General features: G+C 46.5%; 1 protein-coding gene across 3 annotated transcripts in view; it reads left to right on the top strand.

The window, feature by feature from the left end:
• The first annotated feature begins 5,638 nt into the window (after positions 1-5,638).
• The window catches only part of RCBTB2 (RCC1 and BTB domain containing protein 2), a 43,109-nt gene continuing 42,747 nt past the window's right edge, over positions 5,639-6,000 (top strand). For all 3 annotated transcript variants that reach the window (XM_068984718.1, XM_068984717.1, XM_068984719.1), the window contains exon 1: positions 5,639-5,746. The gene's annotated coding sequence lies outside the window, so the exon portion shown is untranslated. The remainder of the gene's footprint in view (positions 5,747-6,000) is intronic.

Below are 6,000 nucleotides of genomic sequence, written 5' to 3'. Positions count from 1 at the left end.
TCCCAGATCAGGGATTGAAGCTGTGTCTTCTGCATTGGAAGATAGATTCTTCACCACTGAGCCACAAAGGAAGCCCTCTACACGTTTTTGATCATGTACTAGGACCACCAAAAATAGGCACTATTATCAATCTCCTTGTTAAATACTAGTAAAGTTTGATTTCTTAATTTAGACAAAACAGAGGTATTCTAACAATTTCTTTCCACAATCCAACTGCTCTAGGTGTCAGATTTGTTGCAGGAAATTTCCTACTTTATATTCTAGGAGTAAATGCTATAACCAACACTTATTGAATCCTCTGTTCTAATCATTCTTGCAGTAATCTCATCTTAACATCAAATTCCCCATTAGCAATATATTTCAGTGCCTGAAATCACAGACGGTCTCTACTATAAACTGTCTTTTATTTTTTCATCATTTAGGAATAATCTCAGGACTAAAATCTTCAAGACTTTAAAGACATATGCATCTTATTTTAAAAATACCCTATCTTTTAAAAATTAATTACTAATTTGTCAGCAGTATTATTTCTGCAGAGAAAGGATTGTTACATAGGTTGATTTGTAAATTCTGTATGACAGTCCATATGAAAATTTGTTTGTTTGTTTGTTTTTTAATAATTTTGCTTTCTAAACAGTGACTCAAATCCCTTGCATGTGTTCTAAGTTGCTTCAGTCATGTCCGACTCTTTGCCTCCCTATGGACTGTAGCCCACCAGGCTCCTCTGTCCATGGAGATTCTCCAGGCAAGAATACTGGAGTGGTTGCCGAGCCCTCCTCCAAGGGATCTTTCCCACCCAGGGATCGAACCTGCTGCTAATCAAGTCTACTGCACTAGCAGGTGGTTCTTTACCGTTAGTGCCACCTGGGAAGTCCCTGAGTCCCTTAAAATGCCTTAAATATACTCTGGATATGGGGGAAAAGAGGCAGGAAACAGTGTGTTTGAGTAAGAAAGAATTCCTGTTTCTTTAGTCAACTCTAATTTGTTTAATGATGAATTTTAGCTTTGGTGGTGATCAAAGGAAAAGTCCTTTCCTGAACAGAAAAATAAGTGATTTTTAATGAAGACTCAGTGTTATGCTAATATGCGACAAGGAAAGCAGGAGGGAGAAAACTGGTTGATCAGGTATTAAAAGAAAAAAAAAACCATGACTTAAAGCATTTTCGGATTAGTATCAATCACACTTAAGACTATGCCAAAGCCTTTGACTGCGTGGATCACAACAAACTGTGGAAAATTCTTCAAGAGATGGGAATACCAGACCATCTGACCTGCCTCCTGAGAAATCTGTATGCAGGTCAAGAAACAACAGTTAGAACTGGACATGGAACAACAGAGTGGTTCCAAATTGGGAAAGGAGTACATCAAGGCTGAATATTGTCACCCTACTTATTTAACTTATATGCAGAGTACATCATGTGAAATGCCAGGCTAAATGAAACACAAGCTGGAATCAAGATTGCTGGGAGAAATATCAATAACCTCAGATATATAGATGATACCACCTTTATGGCAGAAAGCAAAGAAGAACCAAATAGCCTCTTGATGAAAGTGAAAGAGGAGAGTGAAAAAGTTGCTTTAAAACTCAACATTCAGAAAACTAAGATCATGGCATCCAGTCCCAACACTTCATGGCAAATAGATGGGGAAATAATAGAAACAGTGAGAGACTTTAGTTTTTTGGGCTCCAAAATCATTGCAGATGGTGACTGCAGCCATGAAATTAAAAGACAATTGCTCCTTGGAAGAAAAGCTATGACCAACCTAGACAGCATACTAAAAAGCAAAGACATAACTTTGCCAACAAAGGTCCATCTAGTCAAGGCTATGGTTTTTCCAGTAGTCACATATGGATGTGAGAGTTGGACTATAAACAAAGCTGAGCACCGAAGAATTGATGCTTTTGAACTGTGGTGTTGGAGAAGGCTCTTGAGAGTCCTTTGGACTGCAAGGAGATCCAACCAATCAATAGTAAAGGAAATCAGTCCTGAATATTCATTGGAAGGACTGATGCTGAAGCTGAAACTCTAATACTTTGGCCACCTGATGGAAGAACTGACTCATTGGAAAAGACCCTGATGCTGGTAAAGATTGAAGGCAGGAGAAGAAGGGGACAACAGAGGATGAGATGGTTGGATGGCATCACTGACTCAATGGACATGGGTTTGGGTGAACTCCGGGAGTTAGTGATGGACAGGGAAGCCTGGTTTGCTGCAGTCCATGGGGTTGCAAAGAGTTGGACACGACTGAGCAACTGAACTGAACAGAACACTTTAGAGGTGTGTCTAACCAGGCTATCAGGTCCAGGAGAACTGGCACAAACCATCCCAAATGAAAGTAGACTATGTATTCATGTTTATGCTTAGGTCTTTTCATGTAGTAGCAAAGCATATTTGAGGACCCAAAGGCACATACTGTGTTAGTCACTCAGTCGTGTCTGACTCTTTGGGACCCCATGAACTGTAGCCTGCCAGGCTTCTCCATCCATGGAATTCTCCAGGCAAGAATACTGGAGTGGATTGCCATTCCCTTCTCCAGAGGAACTTCCCAACTCAGGGATCAAATCCTGGTCTCCTGCCTCTCAGGCAGATTCTTTACCGTTTGAGCTGCTGCTGCTGCTAAGTCACTTCAGTCATGTCTGACTCTGTGCAACCCCATAGATAGCAGCCCACCAGGCTCCCCCATCCCTGGGATTCTCCAGGCAAGAACACTGGAGTGGGTTGCCATTTCCTTCTCCAATGCAGGAAAGTGAAAAGTGAAAGTGAAGTCGCTCAGTCATATCCAACTCTTAGCGACCCCATGGACTGCAGCCTACGAGGCTCCTCTGTCCACAGGATTTTCCAGACAAGAGTACTGGAGTGGGATGCCATTGCCTTCTCTGACCATTTGAGCTACAGAGAAGTAAAAGGCACGTAATCAAGGGTAATTTGATTCCACAAACAATTCTTAAGCATTTTGTGACACATACATAATAAGGCAAGATCTATGCCCTCAAGGGTGCTTCTCTGGTGGCTCAGAGGGTAAAGCGTCTGCCTGCAGTGCAGGAGACCTGGGTTTGATCCCTAAGTCAGGATGATCCCCTGGAGAAGGAAATGTCAATTCGCTCCAGTACTCTTGCCTGGAAAATTCCATGGATGGAGGAGCTTGGTGGGCTACAGTCCATGGGGTTGCAAAGAGCTGGACACAACTGAGTGACTTCACTTTCTTTCTTATGCCCTCAAGAGTTTCACAATCTAGTGAGATAGAAACATCACAAGTAATTGTATATGGAAGGTAAGTTTAAGTGATAACCCCACCTCATCTGGCCACCCTCCCCGTTAGATAAACACTCTTGAAGGAGTTCCTTTTGATTATCCTTTTCAAATCAAAATTCCAAGCTGAACTTTCACTTACAGTTTTATTAGTTTATATCAAAAGGCCAAAAGGGGGAATTCCCCAGCATTCCAGGACATGGAATGTGGTTAGGATGTTGGGCTCTCACTGCCAGGGCCTGGGTTCAACCTCTGGTCAGGGAACTAAAATACCACAAGCTGAGCAGTGCAGCCAAAAAAAGCAAGCCAAAGGATAACTAGTTGTCTGGTGGGGTGGGGTGGGGGGACTTTGTCTTATGCAATGTCGTCATGCATGTAAGGCTTCTGCTCAGCTCATATCCCTTAACATCAAATAAATGCAAGACCTGTGGGGCTCAGAGAACTATGATCTGATGATAGACATAATGCCTGCCAACTATAGCGCCTGCCATAAAAGTGGCTAGATGTTCCAGAATGATGCTTCTTCAATGATATGACAAAAGCCAAACCACACAAAAGACTGACATGGTCATTCTGAATTGAAATCTCAGTTACTCCATGCGGCTATGCTGCTTTTGGTAAATCATTTGAACTTCGAACCTGTGTCAAACATTTCAGATGCGTGCAGCAGTAAGTGGCAGCTTGCAAGCAAACAGCAGTGAGCGGGGGCTGGAAGCAAGGTCTTAGTTTCCCAAACCGGGAGTCCTAATCACTGGACCACAGGAGCCAGGAGTTAGGGCTAAAAGTCCCTAGTCTTGCCTGCCTAGTCAAGAACAAATTCAGATGAGGAGGCAGAAGGTAAAGAGTAAAGTTAAAAGTTTATTGAAAAGAAAAATACATTTGGAAAGGTACATGGGGAGCTGAGAGAAAGAATCACGCCTTTTGGAAGCTTAAATCCGTCATAGAGGGGCAGTTTTCCAGGTCTTCATCTTCCCTCAGGCCAGTCACCTTGCTCTGTCCCCTCTAGTTAATTTGTCTCAGGACCCTCCCCTGCGGTGCCCATGCACACCCTAGCCAAGATGGATTTCTGAAGTGAAGGCTTCTGGGAGAAGCAAGACTCATTATGGCCTGGAACTTAGCCTCTGACTTTTGACTCCAAGGAGCCTTTCTGCATATGTGCAGTTATCTCCCTTATCAGATAGGGCTCCCTTATCAGACAGGGTTTGGGTTTTTTTTTTTTTCCCTTTCTTTGTCCTTGCCATGATTATTCCCCTGAGGTGAGAGACAAAGACTGGCTATGTATCCTGTTTTTGTTGGCTGTAAATTCCTCAACTGGAGCCCATCTATCTCTTATCTCAAAAACTGCAAGCAGAAGGGTGATTGATTGTACATTTTCAACGTGGAGCCCATCTATCTCCTACCTCAAAATCTGTGTTAAAAAACCAGTGTAAAAGAAATTAGTTTACTTCATAGGAACAGCTTAACAATATCAGTTACAGCGCATTTTATCAATACCAAAACCCACTTAGGCCCAACGTCACTGTAGCAAGGTGGAAGAAATTATTGCACATTATAAAGCTGTGATTACAAAGCTGTGAATCTGCCTGCAGTGCAGGAGACCTGGGTTCAATCCCTGGGTGGGGAAGATCCCCTGGAGAAGGGAATGGCAACCCACCTCAGTATTCTTGCCTTGGAGAATCCCATGGACAGAAGAACCTGGCCGGCTGCAGTCCATGGGGTGGCAGAGTCGGAAACGACTGAGCGACTAACAACACACACATAAAGCTGTGATGAATTTTACGAAAATCTACGAAGACCAAGAGAAGTGCAGTGTAATACAAGACATGACTGCAGATCAATAAACGGAGATCGCGGTTGTTCCAAAGGACCCAACGTAACCTAACCCAGGTCACCGCCTCAGCTCCCATCACTCATTATTTCGGCCTTTGGATTAGAAAGGTACAGGACTTCAGCTCCACAGCAGTGAAGGGAAACAGGGAAACCGTGTGTGGAAGTGATCTGAACTCCCTGATGGAGGGACCACCAGCCGAAAAGCCAGCACTGGTTTGGGGAGTGGGACTGTACAAGAGGTTGCCCCAGCATCTTTTGTGCGCCTCATCCTTCCGGGTCAGGCATCTCCGAATTCCCAAGACTTTGGGGACCAGAAGCCTGGAGAAGGTGGGGTGCGTCCACAGGGGAATCCCTGAGGAAAGGGCAGAGGTGCACACAGCGGGATGGCCGGTGCCCAGTCGTAGGGGTCCGTTCACAGGCGAGAAAGGGGGCGGGGGCGGCAGGGGGGCAGCGGGGAGGAGGGGCGAGGCGCCATCGCCCGGCCCCCTCCCCTCCCCTCGGGTTCGCTCCCCTCCTCTTCCCTCGGCGATCGGGCATCCGGGCGCATCCCGCCGAGTCCCTGCTGCTTCTGGGGGAGGCGCCAGCTGGTCGTTGCGCTGGTCCCCCGACCAAGCAGTAACGGCGACCCGGGAGGCTGAGCGGATGTGGTTCGGGCCTGCGTTGAGGTAAGGGCAGAGGGGATGGCGCAGGAAGTCAGAAGGGGGCGCCGGGCTCGAATCCGGCCCCTAGCAGATCCCCCCAGCGGGAAGCCACCTCTCCCCGCCCCCCCTGCCCGACCTCGGGGCGCGGCAGCTGCGAGAGTAGCCCCTGGGGCGAGAGCCCCGCCCGGGGCCGCTTGCTTAGGCGTCTCTGCGCGTGCGCAAGTCCTCCGGCGAGGCCTGGGCGCGGGGCTCGGGGGCGACACTCTTGCCGTACTAGG

Source organism: Capricornis sumatraensis, chromosome 12 (genome assembly GCF_032405125.1).
Source record: "Capricornis sumatraensis isolate serow.1 chromosome 12, serow.2, whole genome shotgun sequence".
Taxonomy (NCBI): Eukaryota; Metazoa; Chordata; class Mammalia; order Artiodactyla; family Bovidae; genus Capricornis; species Capricornis sumatraensis.
Note: the sequence above shows the minus strand (reverse complement) of the source record. Positions and strands in the feature narration are given on the sequence as shown.